Raw genomic sequence first — 20,388 nt, 5'->3', positions numbered from 1 at the left:
AATAACCCGGGCGAATCAAACAGACATCTTGCTAGTATGCAACATGATTTAAAATATTATTTATCTCTTTAATTTTATAATTTAAGTATCACTACATAGTATAAAACAAAGTCGCTTTTTCTGTCCCTATGTACGTTTAAATCTTTAAAACTACGCAACGGATTTAGATAGAGTGATTCAAGAGGAAGGTTTATATGTATAATAACATCCATTAAATAGTGAAGAAATACTGTTATTTTTGAGGTTTTTAATGTGATGTCGTAAATAATTTCATTTTTTCCTCAGCATTGCAACCGAGGGAAGCCGGGGCGGGTCGCTAGTAAATAATAAATAAATCTCAATACATCCCTGCTTTAACTGAACTAGCCACACATTTAGCCACTAATTTGAACCATGAAATGCATTGAAGAAAATAATAAATAGTTCTGTGGTTTAAAGTCACGGTCAGTGTTAAAGCTTCCCTACTCCACTACAATTAAAGAACATAATTATTATAGTGCTGCTTCCTGTACCGGGTGAGAGCTTTCAGCGCTCCCCATTTGTCCACCAAGTAGTTAATGCCATCTGCGGCAAATGTATAATAAGTCACGTCAAAAAAAAAAAAATAGTGCTGCTTCCAGAACACACCATCTAATTTTATTTTAAGTTATATCTGTCATTTTCTTATCCGCCGAAAAGGAAAGAGACGGGTAATCGACTGACATAAAATTTATGGAACACACGTCAATTTAAAAAGCCCTCCCGAAATTGTATACTCGCCAATAACCCGTTAGAATTAAGTTGACAGCACACGTCAAACGTTATTGCATATCAGCGAGATGCCTATTTTATTCGCCCGGGTTATTCATTCGTTTTAAATTAACAGTTGTCAATCATCCGTCCCTTTCGTTTTCGGCGGATACAATATGACGGGTATAACTTAAAATAAAATAAAGGAGGTGTCTGCAGGAATCGGGGCTATTATAAAATGGTCTTGGTTGAAACTGGCCTACTTCTTCTTCTCTCGTGTGGGTTGTGAGGTGGATTACCAACCCCATCAACCCTGGTGTCGGGGTTACTATTGAGCCGCCAAAGGCCCCTGACATGACTCATGTAACGACTACTTACTTACATCAGTAAGTAGTAACCGGGACCAACGGCTTAACGTGCTTTCCGAAGCACGGATCATCTTACTTTCGGACAATCAGGTGATCAGCCTGTAATTTCCAAACCAAACTAGGGATCACAAAGTATTTTTTGTGATTGTTTTAAGTTTACGCAGTTATTATCATAATTAAAACACATGATAACGGGTTCTTACCGCGTTTAAATCAGGGATATGACACTCGATAAATTATGGAACTACCTACTCCACTCCAATCTCATCAGTCATCCCGTGATCATGGCACTTGCAACAGTGTCGAAATATCGGGAGTCTCATATACCTGTATATACCTACCGTTATTATGTGTTTTAATAAATTTTGTGATGTTTCCCCACCGGGGTTCGATCCCGGGACCTCCGGATCGTGAGCCTAACGCTCTACCACTGGACCACGGAGGCAGTTACTGGCCTATTTAGTAACAGTCGTTAGGTCAATGTTAGTACTTAAACTTAGATACTAATAACCGAAATACAATTTGTTTATTTAACCGACTTAACCCTAAGATTGGGGTTTATTGGCTCTTATATCTGATAACCACAAACTTGCGAATGATTTTAGGCATTAGCTATTTGATAATAATATTTATATCCTCATGAGGAAGTTTCCAGAACACGTTCCTCAAACAACATTTAGGGTGTTAGAGACACCGTAACGAATACTCAGGGATGACTCAGACCATGATTCCGAGTTGATATCAAGTGGAATTTTCCGTCGCAAAATTCATATTTTTTGAATACTTGTCAACAAATCAATGCCAATAAAAAGAAGCATGTTGTCTTAAATTTTATACCGTGTGAGAGCCGTCAGCGCTCCCCATTTGTCCGGCCAAGCAGTTAATGCCATCTGCGGCAAATCTACAATCTTCTTCTATTGTGTGGATTGAGAGGTCTACAATAAGTCACGTCAAAAAAAAGGAGTTAGTGACACCGTAAACGTCGCACTTATTATTTCCTTTAGTAAAATTCATAAATAAGTTTAATAGAAAAAAGGAAACACATTTTTTGTCACCTTTAGGTCTGACTTTTTTTCTAATCAGAATTGACCTAAAAACTACCCAATTAAGAACTTATTAGTACAAGACTGGGCACCCTCAGGCCTGTTGTCTTAAATTTTGTACTGGGTGAGAGCCCTCAGCGCTCTCCATTTGACCGGCCACGCAATAAGTCACGTCAAAAATAAAATAAAACGCTCCGAACAAAGTCAGATACAGCCAGAAATTAAATTAGGTTCCTTGGTTAGCAAGGTTGTCAGCTATTTGTCAATGACCCCAAACCATAATGCAGTGATACTAATCATCATCATTAGCCCATTAACGTCCCCACTGCTGGGGCACGGGCCTTCCCTATGGATGGATAGGGAGATCGGGCCTTAAACCACCACGCGGGCTCAGTGCGGATTGATGGTTATTAACGACTGCTAATGCAGCCGGGACCAACGGCTTCACGTGCCTTTCGAAGCACGGAGGAGCTCGAGAAGAAAACTTTCTTTTGTGGTCAACCATCCTATGACCGGCCTTTGCGAAATTTGCTTAACTTCAATCGCAGACCGAGCGCGTTTACCGCTGCGCCATCGAGCTCCGTGATAATACAACTCACTGCCTACCCTGAAACGTTTATGCCGTGAAGGTAAATGACACATAATATGGGAGAATATCTTGTTGCCTCACATGACATTTCTCGACGGCAGGAAGTGTGTCTGTGTGTCAGTGGGAATGTTATATAATACGCCTGTCGCAATCTGAGGTTATGTGTATACTTACTTACTTGTATACGAGCGAGTATTTCAAAACTTTTAGCTCCCAGTTTTGATGGAATAGAAGAGAAATTGTTGGGCTCACGATCTGGAGGTCCGGCTTCGATTCCCGATGGGGACATTGTCGAAATTTTATTTTAAGATATACCTGTCATTTTCTTATCCACTGAAAAAGAAAGGGACGGGTAATCAACAGGCATAAAAATGGAATACACATCAATTTTAAGCAGAAATCTAAAACAACCGTCTAAAAATTTTACATCGGCCAATAACCCGACAGAGTTAGTAACGGATTACATACCAGCGAGATGCCTATTTTATTCGCCCGGGTTATTCATGCGTTTTAAAATTAACTTGTTGACAATCATCCGTCCCTTTTATTTTCGGCGGAAAAGAAAATGACGGGTATAACTTAAAATAAAAATCGGGGCCTATATAATTATTATTAAGATAAGATAACCCCAATGGATGTGTTAATGTCTGAAATAAACATATTTGAATTTGAATTATTCATTATTAGAACCGCGGTAGCCCAGTTAGTAGAACTCTTGCCTCTCACTTTGAGGTCGCAGGTTCGAGTCCAGCACAAGCCTAAACCAATGATTGCTGAATTTGTTTTCGAATTTAGGTATGTTTGGATCATAAATGACTATCACGTGCTCAGCGGTGAAGGAAAACATCGTGAGACAATCCAAATTCTCGAAAAACGCATTTTCGGAGGTATGTGACCTAACCTGTATTGGATGGCTTTTCCCTTCGCGGGTTGGAAGGTCAGACAGGCAGTTGCTTCTGTAATAAACCGGACCTGTCAAATCGTCAGGTTAGGTAAGCGGACCCTGTGAAATACGGGATAATGCTAGGAAGATGATGAGACCACTCACACCTATTTCCCACCGGGGTAAGCAGAGACTATGGAATTCCATTTGCTTCGATCCTGACACACTTCTCTTGCTTCCTCCACACTCATCAATCGTTTCATACACGCACGCCGGTTCAGAGTAGATCGTACTTAACCTTTTCTGAGGACATCACCAATTTGTTCAAGAAGATAATGGCCCCGATTCCTGCAGACACTTCCTAATTTTACTTTAAGTTATACCTGTCATCTTCTTAAACGCCGAAAAGGAAAGAGACGGCTGATTGACAGTCGTAAACTTTAGAAAGAATGAGTAAATGAATGTATAACCCGGGCGAATCAAAAAGTATCTCGCTGGTATGCAAACCGTTTGACGTGTGCTGTCCACTTAATTCTGTCGGGTTATTGGCCGATGTAAAATGTTTAGACGGTTATTTTAGATTTCTGCTTAAAATTGACGTATGTTCCATAAATTTTATGCCTGTCGATTACCCGTCCCTTTCATTTTCGGCGGATAAGAAAAAGACAGGTATAACTTAAAATAAAATTAGATGGCGTCTGCAGGAATTGGGTCGTGTACTAGGTTCAAGATAAATTATTAAATTCTGATTACTAAATAAAGACACATCTAAAAGTAACGAAAAACGTTTTCTTTTTTCAATTTTACTCATTTTTGAATTTTAAACAAGAAAAACGTAATAATAAGTCCGACAATTTATCACGTTTTTCTATGACGTCACAAAGTGCTTTTTCAAACAAATTCTATAGTAATTTCGTGTTTTGACGTTTATTTATTTTATTTGTATTTAGCATAATTAGGCAACGTAGGCCCACTTATTAGTTACTGAAATAATACTTACAACTATGTTAGTAGTACAATAACCTTATTAAACTATATTGGCCTATATACAATCAATCACGACTGCCTCACTAAAACCCTCATGAAGTGTTTCAGTGCAGGCGAGTCATACCTAGCAGCAACCATCTGTAGGATGCTGTTGGGACTGTCCCACATTCTTGTTAGAATGGATGAGGTCTTTTTCCTTATCATGGCAAAGAAGTCGTCTGTTCTGTTCGTCTGTTTAGTAAAAAGTAACTGATTTGACTAGTTGGAAACTAGCCTATTAGCAGCAACGATTCTCATTTTGTTTTAAACAACTGTTTTCTACTAACAGGGTCACTATTTGCGTGACAAAGATGATACAGTCTAGTCCACTGAAGGTCTAGGTCACCTGTCAACAAGGTACCTATTATGTATCAGGGTCATAGGCCAACTGATTTCCTTATGAAAAACTGTTTTATAATGCAATTACAATCAATGTCATCCCAGCTTTAACTATCTAGGTATGAAATAAGGTATACTACGTATGTAACAACCTCCGTGGTCCAGTGGTTGAGCGTTCGGCTCACGATCCGGAGGTCCCGGGTTCGATTTCCGGTGGGGACATATCACAAAAATCACCAGATTGTCCGAAAGTAAGATGATCCGTGCTTCGGAAGGCACGTTAAGCCGTACCCGGTTACTACTCACTGATGTAAGTATGTAGTCGTTACATGAGCCATGTCAGGGGCCTTCGGCGGCTCAGTAATAACCCTGACACCAGGGTTGGTGAGGTTGGTATTCCATCTCACAACCCACACGATAAGAAGAGAAGGCTACATAGGTATAGAACGGCAACTCTCCATGGTCGACTGCTTCCCTGATGCGGCGCCCAAGGTATATGAAGACCAGGTGGGTTAAAATGGCCACATCAAAGCAATTCATCTAAGAAAGCAATGTTGCAATTTGACATTTGCGCATATAAAACTAAGTGCGCAATGCAAACAAACGTCAAATAGCAATATTGCTTTCTTATGATGCTCAATCATAAGAAAGCAATATTGTATGCTCAATCCTAAAACAAGCCGCCATTGCTAGCCCATTGATGACGTAAGTGTTACCATTCAATTGGTATCTCCAATATTCCAAAGACGTATTTTTTTTTTAAATAACTCCTATCAAGCTATTTTTAAGCCCCATGTAGCGGGCGAGACTATTGCCATTAACCGGACAAATCCTGACAACCACGTGATATCAATTTTATCTACGATCCAAACATGAATTCAAACTCATCATTCCTAACTTAACAACATCCTAAGCAAAGCTAATCAAATACTTAAATAAATATGTACGGAATTGTTAAATCACTTCGCTATTATGAGGTCAAATTAGCTAATTTGCAAAGAAATCGATAACTTGATAATGCACAAGCGTTTGAAGGCAATTCAATACTTGCCACGCGAAGGGAAGTAAATAAAATGAGCAAATTCCGGTCATTGTGTTAAACCTTGTAACAAAATTCGTTCCTTTATAAGTAAAAGAGAATAAAAGAGATAAGTATGCGTTCAAAGACAGATAAAACCGCATATTTAGAGTGCTACCAGACCAATCGATCGATCATCGATCGACGGCATCGATCAACGTCGATCGAAGTTGATCGACTGGTCTGGTAACTTTAATTGATCGACAGATACTGTTCGATTAAGCAATCGATCGATTGCCGGGCGATGACAATAATCGATCCGTCGGTCTGGTAGAAACTATCGATCGACGTCGACTATTCCATTCTACCATCGACCGATGCCGTCGATCGATTGGTCTGGTAGTAACTATCGATCGACGTCGACTATTCTATTCTACCATCGATCGAAGCTGTCGATATACAAATTCAAAATTCAAATTCAAAAATATCTTTATTCAGTAGGTAACATATTAACACTTTGAAATACGTAAATTTTTACATAACGAACGTCTCATCCGCCTAAAAATACTGCAGCTTCTCACAACCTGTATAGCCGGGGCAAAGAAGCTGCAAAAAAACCTCGGCACAGGGCCCTAGACGTTGTTTAAAAAAAAACATAAAATATTGTTATAAGTACAATTGAGTTATTAAGCTGCCTAATATCAGTTCTCAAACAGTTAATCCCATACATTCATATCTTCTAGATAATCACTAACTTTATAAGTTCGTTCCTCACCCAACAGGGTCCACATAACACCAGCGTCGTGGTTCACGCCGCGACTTGTGCTGAGTGAGGCCCTTTTATCTCAGACATGGTTAAGGGAGCTTAAGCTGGATATTTGTTTTGTATGTTGTGTGCAATAAAGTATATTTGATTTGATACATACATACATAAACTCACGCCCGTAATCCCAAATGGGGTGGGCAGAGCCACAAGTAATCAAAGACAAGTTGCAGCCACTGTTGATACGAAGTCCTAAGATGGATATGATGAACCTTATGGTGATAAGGGATCAGCCTATCGCCCATAACATTAGTCCATCATGTTAGAGGACGCAATCCCTCTGTCGGTTTTTACGACATGCCCGGGAAGACAAGCAGCTGAACGTGTTCTATGTTTTTTATTTGCTCCCAGAACAGCATAGAAGCAATTGATTTGATTTGATATTTGATCCACGCAGGATATTTTATTTTTGTCTGCCATACGCAATAATAATAATAATCTCAGACATCCGGCCTCCATGGTCCAGTGGTTTGAGCATTGGACTCACGATCCGGAGGACCCGGGTTCGAATCCCGGTGGAGACATATCACAAAAATCCGTTGCGTAGTTTTAAAGATCGAAGCGTACAGTCATGAGCAATATAAAGTACCCACTTTAGGACTCTGTCGCACTAACATATTTGACATTTAGTGAGACTTACAGTTCAATTTGTCAAAAAAGTTGATGTGACATGGTACCAAAGTGTATACATATTAATGCTTGTGACCGTACACAGGGATATAGGGACAGATAAAGTGACTTTGTTTTATACTATGTAGTGATAATAATTACACGTCACAGGTATTACAAAATTCAATTGAATTCAAATTATATTAAATTAAATTATACGTATTATAAATCTGCTTATGATCTTCAACACATACTTATTTTTTTATTATTGCTACTAATTGTCATTACTTACATGATTCTCGCGTTGAATTTGACACCTAGAACAAACAAAAACAAATTAGCAATTTTTTTTTTGACGTGACTTATTGTAGATTTGCCGCAGGTGACTGTGAATGAGGAGCGCTGAGCTCTCACCCGGTACAACGTTTAAGACAACAGGCCTGAGGGTGCCCAGTTGGGCGCGAACCTCGTCTCAGGGCGTCGTCTGAGAGGAAAAATATTTGAAAGAATTATTCGACCCTAGTGGGTCGATAGCGATAAGAGCTGATTGAGGGAAGTAGTCGACCACGCCGGCGGGGTCGGTATCGGCAATTTTTAGTACAATTGACAAAACCCTTGAATTTCATTATGAGGTTCGAATGCAACACTGGCCTAAATCAATGATTTTCTTGTCTTCTCTCGTGTGGGTTGTGAGGTGGATTACCAAAATCATCAACCCTGGTGTCAGGGTTACTATTTAACTACCAAACACCCCGGACATGGCTCGTGCAACGACTACTTACTTACATCAGTAAGTAACCGGGACCAACGGCTTAACGTGCCTTCCGAAGCACGGAACATCTTACTTTCGGAAAATCTGGTGATCAGCCTGTAATGTTATAACCAAACTAGGAATCACAAAGTGATTTAACGTGTGTCCACCGGGATTTGAACCTGGGAACTCCGGATCGTGAGCCTAACGCTCTAACCACTGGACCACGGAGGCCGTAACAAAAAAAAAAACTTAAACTTGTGTTTATATTTTTTATCAACAACATGTCTTAATTTTTTTATAACTCTAAGTTAATGTGTAACTGTTAATATCATAGTATAAACAAGTTGCTTTAACCAGGTCAATGTTACTCGGCTCGAACTTGGCTTAAGTTAGTTAAGTTAGAATTTAAACATGTCTAATGATTATTACGCGACTGGTTTAAGCTGCACGGCTGTGTTGAAATTGGACAAGCGTTTGGTACCAATGAGGGGCCTAACCCAAAACCAACCCAAAAAAAAAATGTCTTTACGCGGGTACATAATTATTCAAAAAAGCATAATTGTTGCTTGATATTTGGGTCAGGTACTTATAGAATTAACAGCCTCCGTGGTCTAGTGGTTAGAGCGTTAGGCTCACGATCTGGAGGTCCGGGTTCGATTCCCGATGGGGACATTGTCGAAATCACTTTTTGAGACTGTCCTTTGTTTGGAAAGGACTTTTCAGGCTTGAATCACCTGATTGTCCGAAAAAGTAAGATGATTCCGTGCTTCGGAGGGCACGTTAAGCCGTTGGTCCCGGCTATTAGCCGTAAAAACACCTCCACCAACCCGCAGTGGAGCAGCGTGGTGGAGTATGCTCCATACCCCCTCCGGTTGATTGAGGGGAGGCCTGTGCCCAGCAGTGGGATGTATATAGGCTGTTTATATATTATATATGTATAGAATTATGTTGCTACCTTATTGCTTCTCTTTATTATGATCATCCATCTAAGTGGGTACTTCTTTAATGCGACGGAAAATCGTTTTTATTTTTTTTAATATGGACGAAGGTTGTCTGGATGTACGTTTAAGGTCGCCTGCACACTTGATTTTAAGTATTTCTTTGTTTATGTTTGCGTAAATGATCCGTGCTTCGGAGGGCACGTTAAGTAGTCAGCCGTCTGATATTTGAAAGAAAGAAAGAAACATTTACTACTTCGGGACACCACAGACACAGACAGACAGTACATTACATTTAACCACACGGAAATCAATAAGTACACAGACAAGAAAAAATATATATATATCCAAAACAAAAAGAAAAACAAACCAAAATCATAAAAACAATAATAATAAAACTAAGTATTCTAAATGCAACGCACTGACGGCCCGATCATCTGCGGTGGAGTCCGGAATAAAAGGACCTCGCTCAGCATAAGTCGCATATATATATATATATATATATATATATATATATATATATATATATATATTATATAGTATATATATATATACTATATACAGGGTGTTAGTGACATCGTAACGAAAACTTTGAGGGGTGATTGAGGCCATGATTCTGAGATGATATCAAGTGGAATTTTCTGTCGCAAAAGTATGGAAATGAAAATTACTTATTAAAAAAAAAACAAAATTTTTCATGAATATTCAGACTGAAAATTCCACTTGATATTAACTCAGAATCGTGGTCTGAACCATCCCCCTCAGTATTCGTTACGGTGTCACTAACACCCATACCTACTTGTATGGCTACCGTAGTACTTGTGCGGGGTGTAAGTGACATCGTAACGAATACTGAGGGGGCTGATTTAGCTCATTATTCTGAGTTAATATCAAGTGGAATTTTCCATCGCAAAAGTATAGAATTGAAAATAATTTTAAAAAACTAAAAAAAAACATGAATTTTGCGACGAAAAATTCCACCTGATATCAACTCAGAATCATGGTCTGAATCATCCCCCTCAGTATTCGTTACGATGTCACTAACACCCTGTATATTTACTTAAGTATGTAATCGTCACATGAGACATTTCAAATATATTCATCTCAGATAAACGCCCTGGGGGTTAAAAAGGCCACATCGAAGCAACTCATCCAAAAAAACAATATTGCAATTTGACTTTGGCGCATAAAAGTAATGCGAACAAAAATGTCAAATAGTAACTATTGCTCTTAGACGAGGAGCTCGGTGGCGCAGCGGTAAACGCGCTCGGTCTGCGATTGTTGAAGTTAAGCAACTTTCGCAAAGGCCGGTCATAGGATGGGTTCAAAAAAGTTTTCATCTCGAGCTCCTCCGTGCTTCGGAAGGCACGTTAAGCCGTTGGTCCCGGCTGCTTTAGCAGTCGTTAACAACCATCAATCCGCACTGGGCCCGCGTGATGGTTTAAGGCCCGATCTCCCTATCCATCCATAGGGAAGGCCCGTGCCCCAGCAGTGGGGGCGTTAATGGGCTGATGATGATGATGATGATGATGATGATGATGCTCTTTTAGACGAATTGCTTCGATAGTGCCTTTTTAATCTCCCTGAGCCGAGGTTCGCGCCCAACTGGGCACCAGCCTGTTGTCTTAAATTTTGTACCAGGTGAGAGCCCTCAGCGCTCCCCATTTGTCCGGCCAAGTAGTTAATGTAAATTTTTACTTAAATATATTATTTTTGGCGAACATCTCATCCGCTTAAAATTACTGCAGATGATTAAAAATATTGTCATAAATTTCGTAACATTATGAGACACACAAACAGCCTTCCCCTGTTGTTCAAATATCATCATCATCATCATCATCATCATTGGCCTTTTTCATCTGTTTTAGACGATATATGACGTCTTTGCCTCGAAGAAAGCAATAAAATAAAAAAAAAGCTATGAATGGAACGAAAATCACTTTACAAATAAAAAATCTATTCACATCCATATTTTGTAGCTCAATAACTCAAGGTTACTTCAATTATGACTTTATTGGCAACACCTTATCAGGTGTCGCGACCGGACGAGAACTGTCAATGGCAATATTATTCGAAGGCTACTTGACAACCTAGGGCTTTTTGGCGGGAAACGGGAATGGGACAGTTGCTTTCTTCATTGAATAATCTAAATAATTAATACGAAGTGGTGTTTTGTGGTTAATGATCGCATTAAGTTAGTCAGAAAACATTCGCGAGTGTTATTATATCGGAGTATTCAATAAACAAAGTGTATCTACCTATTTTCGCTTCGTACCAACAAGCCGCTTCATAACTCGAAAGTTTATGCGGACTTTTGAGTTAATTCGTTTGGGGTTCGGAGTAGGAGTCTGCTCTGAGGGTGGAGGCTTAGGTTTCATTATCATCACCTTTCATCATTTCATTAATCATCAAGAAAAAAAATACGTAAGACATGGCTGTATGGGCATAGTTCCTTTTGGCTTACCCTTCGGGGAAAACAAAAAAAAACTTTTTACGAAACGTCAAAACGAAAGTTTTCTTCAGAGTTTGCCAAGGACCAAGTATTTGAATGGACAGAATAATATATTATTTTAGAATGACGACGAAACTATCACAGCATTCTTTCTTCCCTATGGCAACATTCTCTGTGAAAAAAGAAACCAACATAGACAAACACCACTGTCTAGAACGCCAGTGTTTCCCGTTTTGAGACGTTGTGGTAGCCAGCTGGAAGGCACGCACGGAAGGCACGTTAAGCCGTTGGTCCCGATTACTACTTACTGATGTAAGTACGTAGTCGGTACATGAGTCAAGTCAGGGCCTTTGGCGGCTCAATAGTAACCCTGACACCAGGGTTGATGAGGTTGTTACTCCAACCCACACGATAGAAGAAGACTAAGTGTGTTTTTTTATACAAATTCCGTGGTAATTCCGTGTTTTGACGTTTATTACAACGTAACTGATTTGACTAGTTTTAAACTAGCTTTTCCGATTCCTGTGGCTATATTTAGCGCCAAATTGCCTTGTTTCATAATATAATACGGTCTTGAGTTCGTCTCAATAACTATGCATATTAGTTAGTAATGGTGAGGCCAGCCGGTTCGTTTTTTAGAGTTCCGTCACACCACTAATTTAAGAGTCACGCTCTTGTCGGTGTAGCATTCTCCATGTTTCTTTTTAGGGAAAAATAGGGCAGTGGTTTCCCTCTTGCCTTCCGCCCCGCAGTACTCTGTCTGACGCAAGTGGGATGGCGCCCAGAGTTGTCTATTTCAAAGCCGTACTAGGACTCCTGTCCTCCAGGGCAGCTGCCGGCAGGGTTCCGTACCCAACGATAAAATCGAGATCCTGTTTAGTACTAAGGACTCGCTGTCTGTCCGTCCGTCTTTCACCAGGCTGTATCTTAAGAACCGCGACAGCTGGACAGTTGAAATTTTCACAAATTATGTATTTCTGTTGGCCGCTAAATAAACAAATACTAAAAATAAAATAAATATTTGAATAATAATTATAAATACCCTCCGAACGAGGAAATAAACTATACTTTAAAAAAAAGTTATTTATTTAGGTAAAAACCCATCATCACATCACAATAAAATAAAATACAATAAAAATAATAAAAATAAAACGTCATTATAGAATTAGTTATTTATTATGTAAGTACCATCATCTACCGATCTCGAGCCGTGCACGCTCGACTTAAAGGGGACTCCCATACAAAAAACGCCATATTTTTCCTATTTTTGCTCGATATTCAATGGTACGGAACCTTTCGTGCGCAAGACCGACTCGCACTTGGCCGGTGGACTACGAATTTAATGGTGGTATGCATCTAGGCATAACGAATATTTGATACTGTTCGTCATCAGATAAATTAACTTGAAACCGGTTTAATAAATCAAGTGTATTAGAAGTTTTGTTTAGGCAGACAGAGGAAGACCTAGAAGGACGTACATTGACCAAATTGGAGATGTCCTTAGAACCTTTTCTACGCTGAAGTACGGTAGTAATTGTTGGGTATGGCAGAAGAAGCATGAAATTAGGATTAATGCCGTAGAAATGAGGTCTTTGCGTAGCATCTGCGGTGTTGAGTTGAGTGATAGAGTGAGAAACAGTGTGATAAGACAGAGATGTGGTGTAAAAGACGATATAGTGACTAAGATTGAGAAGGAAATGTTAAGCTAGTTTGGATACGTAGAGCGGATGAAGGATAATAGGATTACGAAAGCGGTATATAAAGCGAAGGTTGGTGGTAGGGCTGGCAGAGGAAGACCTAGAAGGACGTACATTGACCAAATTGGAGATGTCTTTAGGAAAGGTTCAGCACGATCTCTGAACCAGCGCGCGTTTATGAAACGATTGATGAATGTGGAGGAAGCAAGAGAAGTGTGTCAGGATCGAAGCAAATGGAATTCCATAGTCTCTGCTTGCCCCAGTGGGAAATAGGCGTGAATTAACTTTGTAATTATTTTTTTTAGTTCCTCAATTTATTACACCCAGGCACAATTACATCTTCCACCCATATTATTCTGATCAAAATAAAGAGAAGCAATATAGGTAGCAACATAATTCTGTACATAATGTGGATCCTAATATCAATCAACATTTTATGTAATGCTTCTACCATTATTATTGTATTTTTTAAAAATTATGTACGGTCACGAGCATTAATATGTATACACTTTGGTACCATGTCACATTAACTTTTTTGACAAATTGAACTGGAAGTCTCACTAAATGTCAAATATGTTAGTGCGACAGAGTCCTAAAGTGGGTATATTATATTGCTCATGACTGTACCCGAGTAATGAGAAAATAGGTACTTAATTATCACGCTATTGCTTCTATGCTGTTCTGGGAGCATATAAAAAACATAGAACACGTTCAGCTGCTTCTCTTCCCGGGCATGTCGTAAAAACCGACAGAGGGATTGTGTCCTCTAACATGATGGACTAATGTTATGGGCGATAGGCTGATCCCTTATCACCATAAGGTTCATCATATCCATCTTTGGACTTCGTATCAACAGTGGCTGCAAGTTGTCTTTGATTACTTGTGGCTCTGCCCACCCCATTAGGGATTACGGGCGTGAGTTTATGTATGTATGTATGTAATTATCACGTTAATACGGATCAGCTCTATCTACATTATTTTTGCGGAACGTAGCCTAAAAAGTGCCTCATTCACAGCGCCACCTGTGAAAGCCTTACTTAAATAATTCATCATCATCATCAGCCCATTAACGTCCCCACTGCTGGGGCACGGGCCTTCCCTATGGATGGATAGGGAGATCGGGCCTTAAACCATCACGCGGGCCCAGTGCGGATTGATGGTTATTAACGACTGCTAATGCAGCCGCGGGACCAACGGCTGAACGTGCCTTTCGAAGCACGGAGGAGCTCGAGATGAAAACTTTTTTTTTGTGGTCACCCATCCTATGAAAGCCTTTGCGAAAGTTGCTTAACTTCAACAATCGCAGACCGAGCGCGTTTACCGCTGCGCCATCGAGCTCCTACTTAAATAATTACTTACTTACATTCAAAAGTTTATAGCGCAACTTGTTACTAATTTCCTTCCTCATTTACTATAACGACGCGAACGAAAATTATGCATTTTGATTATGAATGTGATTTAATCATCAATTCGTGTTTTAATCACATTGGGAAGGTGAACAACTTTTGCGATGTAAACAACGAACTCATAAGGTCGAATTACGATGTAAATAAAAAATACCTAAGATTTACTTGCATAGTCAGCTACCCTTAGCGCCTGAAGGTATAAAATAAGAAATAATACTACGGACCGACGATCTGGTGAAGGTCGCGGGAAGCCGTTGGATGCGGGCAGCGCGGGACCGATCGTCGTGGAGATCCTTGGGGGAAGCCTATTCAATTCAATTCAAAACAATTTATTTCGGATAATACGTATACATCCATAATTTGTTAGTAACAATGCACTTACTTACTAGGTTAGTTAACAATCAAATTATTAAATATTAAAGTGTTAGTAACAATGTAACTTAATTCTATGTTAGTAGTACAACACCTATATATAACACACTATCATTATTTATCATAGGCACCAGAATCAGGCATTATTAGTGCCTTCATCCTGTGCCTAACCATAGGGCAGTCAACCCTATCCGTAATGCTATTCAGGTTATGCCCAGCAGTGGGCGTCGTCGTACGGCTGATGATGATAGAACGGCAACTCTCCGCTCCCCACCAGCGTCTGAGCTAGGTTTACCTCACCCCCCTCGAACATAGTTTAGACTTGAATCGTATGGCGTCAGACGTCACACACACAGATGCGCGTGTACGATAACGTCAATGTGTGGTGTCTGTGTAAATCGAGATGTTTGTATGAAGTGTCTGGGGTGTGATGAGGGTAAAACACATAATAACGGGTTCTTTCCGCGTTTAAAATGGCGATATGAGACTCCCGATATTTCGACACTGTTGCAATTGCCATGATCACGGGATGACTAATTATGATAATAACCGTGTAAACTTAAAACAATGTGTGATGAGGGTGCCCAGTTGGGCGCGAACCTCGGCTCAGGGCAATGTCTGAGAAGATTAAGGGTGTTGGGACCCTCGCTCGGCGACAATAGATGGCGTAAGTGTAGCAGTGATCGAAATTATTATTTTTGTCATAGATAAACTAAGTTAAATGAGCTCTACACCTTTTTGCCACTACTTGAAGGTCTCGAGAACCTACAAACAATAAAAAATATTATAAATCCTTCCTATTTTCTTTAGGTTTACTCTGGGTCTGAAGCCTTCTATATCTTCTAGACAATCTAGAGGATACGATTCCGGGATCCCAGATCTCGGTGTGCCGGGATCCCGGTCGTGTTTATGTTCTGAAATTTACGGGATTAAGTTTAATGAATCCCGGAATTTTCGGGATTAAATGCACTAAATTTAATTTGACGTTTTGACGGCCATCTTGTTCATTCAGTAGATTTCATTTGTTTTTCTAACGACCGGTACCGGGTTATTTGTAAAAGTGTGTAAAGTGTAAGTATTGATATCTTTTTCTGAAATTGGTGATAATCAATGAATTTATTAAAAAACAACAATGCATTAATGTGTCTGAGTAAATACCTATAGTTGAGAAACAACGTGTTCTTTTCTGTAGATCTAAGAGATTATGTTCATGCTGTGCATGGACTTAAAGTGTTTAAGCATTAGTCGTTTTAATAGTGTAACTAAACAAGTTTTAAGAATTTCATAAGTGTATTTCTTAAAGTTTCATCATCACTAATTTAAGAGCCACTCTCTTGTCGATGTAGCATTATCCAAGCTACTTTTTAGGGAAAAATAGAGAAGTGGTTTCCATCACGCCGTCCGTCCCCAAAAAAAAAATTAATTGTAAATTGTAAAAATTAGGCAATTATGAAAATATTTACTGAAGTGCTCTGTTTATTTTATAAAAAGAAAGTATAATTTTGTTTTGTTTTTTGAAGACTTAACCAAAATTTACAAATAAGAGTTGATTTCATAAGTTTTACTGTTTTCGATACCTCTTTCTATTACCAATACAATACCGGGTAGTCCCGAGGTAGTTCTCGGGATCCCGAGATTAACTGTAGATAATCCCGAAATCCCGGGAATAGAAAAATCGACCGGGATCGAATCCTCTGTGACAGAGATAAGGGTGTATGGGCATTGACATTTCTTATGTAATAAATGAATAAATAAATTATGCTTTTTTACTTTTTTGACAAATTAAACATTACATAAGTCTCATTAAATGTCAAATATGATAGTGGGATACGGATGAAGAATTCAACGTTTGCAGAGGCGAAGATGGGAGCCATCAGTACGGCAATGCAGGATGGAAGGGGCAAGTCACAGGGACTGTAACCTGGACAGAGAGCAGCAGTAACTGTCAATACTATTCAGAGGCGGAGGACAGGAGTCCTAGTATGGCTTTGTAATAGACTACTCTGGGCGCCATCCCACTTGCGTCAGACAGAGTACTGCGGGGCGGAAGGCAAGAGGGAAACCACTGCCCTATATTTCCCTAAAAAACTAGCATGGAAAATGTTGCACCGACAAGAGCGTGGCTCTTAATTTGATGATGATAGTGAGACTCATGACTATACATGTAAATCATTATTACAATGTCACCGACTTAAACAATGAAGGTAATTTTTCTCTCCCCATAAAAAATTACTCATTATAAACGTCATCAAGGCAAATTGTCGTCATTAAAGATTCCGTCGTAATTACTTTAGTAACGGCCGGCCTGGTGCAGTGGTTGAGCGGCTCACGATCCGGAGGTCCCGGGTTCGAAACCCAGTGGGGACACATCACAAAAATCACTTTGTGATTCTATTTGGTTAGGAGATTACAGGCTGATCACCCGATAGTCCGAAAGATGATCCGTGCAGAAATCAGAATCATTTATTCAACGTAATTATCATGGATAAACTTGTTAAAGGTCAATGTAACATTACATATTTTCAATTCTAATACACGTACTTTTGCGATGGCAAATTCAACGTGATATTAACTCAGAATAATGACCTGAATCATCCCCCTCAGTATTTGTTACGATGTCACTTACACCCTGTACAAGTACATACAAGTAGATAGGGTGTTAGTGACACCGTAAGAAATACTGAGGGGGATGATTCAGACCATGACTCCGGGTTAGTATCAAGTGGATTTTCCTGTCGGAAAATTTATGAGAATGAAAGAATTTGCTTTTTTATTTATTTTCAATTCTACTATACTTTTGCGATGGAAAATTCCACTTGATATTAACTCAGAATAATGAGCTGGAGCATCCCCCTCAGTATTCGTTACGATGTCACTAACATCCTGAATAGGCCGTTTATGTGCCAGACTCTTAACAGAACTCAGGGTTTTCCAACAAGTAGGCACTTAGTTACAGTAAGTAGGTAAATAAAAAAAACCGCAGTCTAGCTAAGTCCCGGATAAGAATAGCGTGACCAGACACTGGCGACCTTAGGATTTTCCTGAAGATAATCTCTATTACCTAGAGCTGGGTAAGAGTAAGAGGAGCGAGCATTATAAAATAAAGCTATAACTTTAACCTTAAATGTTCCACTGCTGGATAAAGCATAACATAACATACATCTAATACAAATACAAAGATATCTTTATTCAGTAGGTAACATAGTTACACTTTGAATCGTAATTTTTTACATAACGAACGTCTCATCCGCCTGAAACTACTGCAGCTTTTCACAACCTGTATAGCCGGGGAAAAGAAGCTGCAAGAAAAACCTCGGCACAAGGCCCTAGACGTTCTTTAAAAAAAAACAAACGGCCTCCGTGGTCTAGTGGTTGAGCGTTGGGCTCACGATCCGGTAGTCCCGGGTTTGAATCACCACGAAGGCCGTTATGTTGTTGTTAATATAGGAGTCACTTTTGTCCCAGCTTACACGCGCTCCTCTAAACCGTTATTAGGTCGATGAAAATACATTTTCCGAGTGAATCAGTTTTCAAAATGGCTGTGCTAACTGTCGTTTATTATTTGTTTTAATTTGCATTGTTATACTCAACAGTGTCTGTTATTTGTTCAATCTACTAATATACATACATACATATACTCACGCCCTTAATCCCTAATGGGGTGGGCAGAGCCACAAGTAATCAAAGACAACTTGCAGCCACTGTTGATACGATGTCGTAAGCTGGATATGATGAACCTTATGGTGATAAGGGATCAGCCTATCGCCCATAACATTAGTCCATCATGTTAGAGGACACAATCCCACTTCAATCTACTTATACTAGATTTAAAACATTATACAGATACATCAAACATAACAGTCTCCGTGGTCTAGTGGTTAGAGCGTTAGGCTCACGATCTGGAGGTCCGGGTTCAATTCCCGATGGGGACATTGTCGAAATCACTTTGTGAGACTGTCCTTTGTTTGATAAGAACTTTTCAGGCTTGAATCAACTGATTGTCCGAAAAAGTAAGATGATTCCGTGCTACGGAGTACACGTTAAGCCGTTGGTCCCGGCTATTATCCGTAAAAACACCTCCAACAACCCGCATTGGAGCAGCGTGGTGGAGTATGCTCTATACCCCCTCCGGTTGAATGAGTGGAGGCCTGTGCCCAGCAGTGGGACGTATATGGGCTGTTTATGTGTGTTTGTATGTTATGTTATAAATAAATGACAAGTATAACTTAAAATAAAATTAAGAGTCATTATTATTATTTTATATTATCGACAGATTTATCGATAGTGGCGTACACTACTGCCTTCACGTTTCTACAATAAATTACTCTATGTATGTGGCTACAACACGTTTTATCTCAAAACCACAAAATTAATGCGAAATACAAGTTATAAAATAACATACAACACATCCGCATTTCAAATTATTAAATGCGAAAATGTTTGTTACGCTTTCACGCTTAAAGTCATCATCTTCCTAGCATTATCCCGTTTTTCACAGGGTCCGCTTACCTAACCTGAAGATTTGACAGGTCCGGTTTTTTACAGAAGCGACTGCCTGTCTGACCTTCCAGTCCGCGAAGGGGAAACCAGCCAAAATCAGATTAGGTCTCATACCTCCGATCATTTCTCGGGAATGTGGATTTCCTCACGATGTTTTCCGACACCGCCACCGTAACGAATACTGAGACTGAGGGGGATGATTCAGACCATGATTCTGAGTTGATATCAAGTGGAATTTCCTGTCGGAAAGTTTATGAAAATGTTTGTGTTTTTTTTCTTAAATATTTACAGTTCCATTCTTTTACGACGGAAAATTCCACTTGATATCAACTCAGAATCATGGTCTGAATCATCCCTCAAAGTTTTCATTGCGACGTCACTAACACCCTGTATTTTCTAGGTCATCAGACGTCACACACACAGATGCGCGTGTACGATAACGTCAATGTGTAGTGTCTGTGTAAAACGAGGTTTTTTTGTATGAAGTGTCCGTGGTTTGTTAGGGTTCCAACTACTCGAAGTAATTCAATGTTTATATTCGTAATGGTCAAAAAAGCTTAGGTAAATGACCTATCTACTGTTAGCTAGAATGACTCAAAAAATTGTAATGACTCAATTATTATTAATGATTAAGAGCCTGTACACACTAGCGATTTGTCCGGCGATTATTCAGCGATTTCACGGCGATGCTCGCCGCGTGCGCGTCGTGATTACTCGTCACCGCGATAAAAAAAACGTTTATTTAGGTAAAACCTACGACACACATATACGATCTTGCCGTGGTCACCATCACGGGCTGTCTTCATTCACAAAATGGACTCCGACGAGGAGATAATTCTAGC

The 20,388-nt window shown here is 39.6% G+C and overlaps 1 protein-coding gene across 1 annotated transcript in view; it reads right to left on the bottom strand.

Moving 5' to 3' along the window:
* LOC126379165 (scavenger receptor class B member 1) overlaps window positions 1-20,388 on the bottom strand; it is a 131,681-nt gene that overhangs the window by 93,481 nt on the left and 17,812 nt on the right. The window contains exon 2 of the mRNA XM_050027827.1: window positions 7,720-7,744. The gene's annotated coding sequence lies outside the window, so the exon portion shown is untranslated. The remainder of the gene's footprint in view (window positions 1-7,719; window positions 7,745-20,388) is intronic.

The sequence above is a fragment of the Pectinophora gossypiella genome, chromosome 28, assembly GCF_024362695.1.
Source record: "Pectinophora gossypiella chromosome 28, ilPecGoss1.1, whole genome shotgun sequence".
NCBI lineage: Eukaryota > Metazoa > Arthropoda > Insecta > Lepidoptera > Gelechiidae > Pectinophora > Pectinophora gossypiella.
The sequence above is the reverse complement of the archived record's forward strand: the minus strand, read 5'-3'. Positions and strand labels throughout refer to the sequence as shown.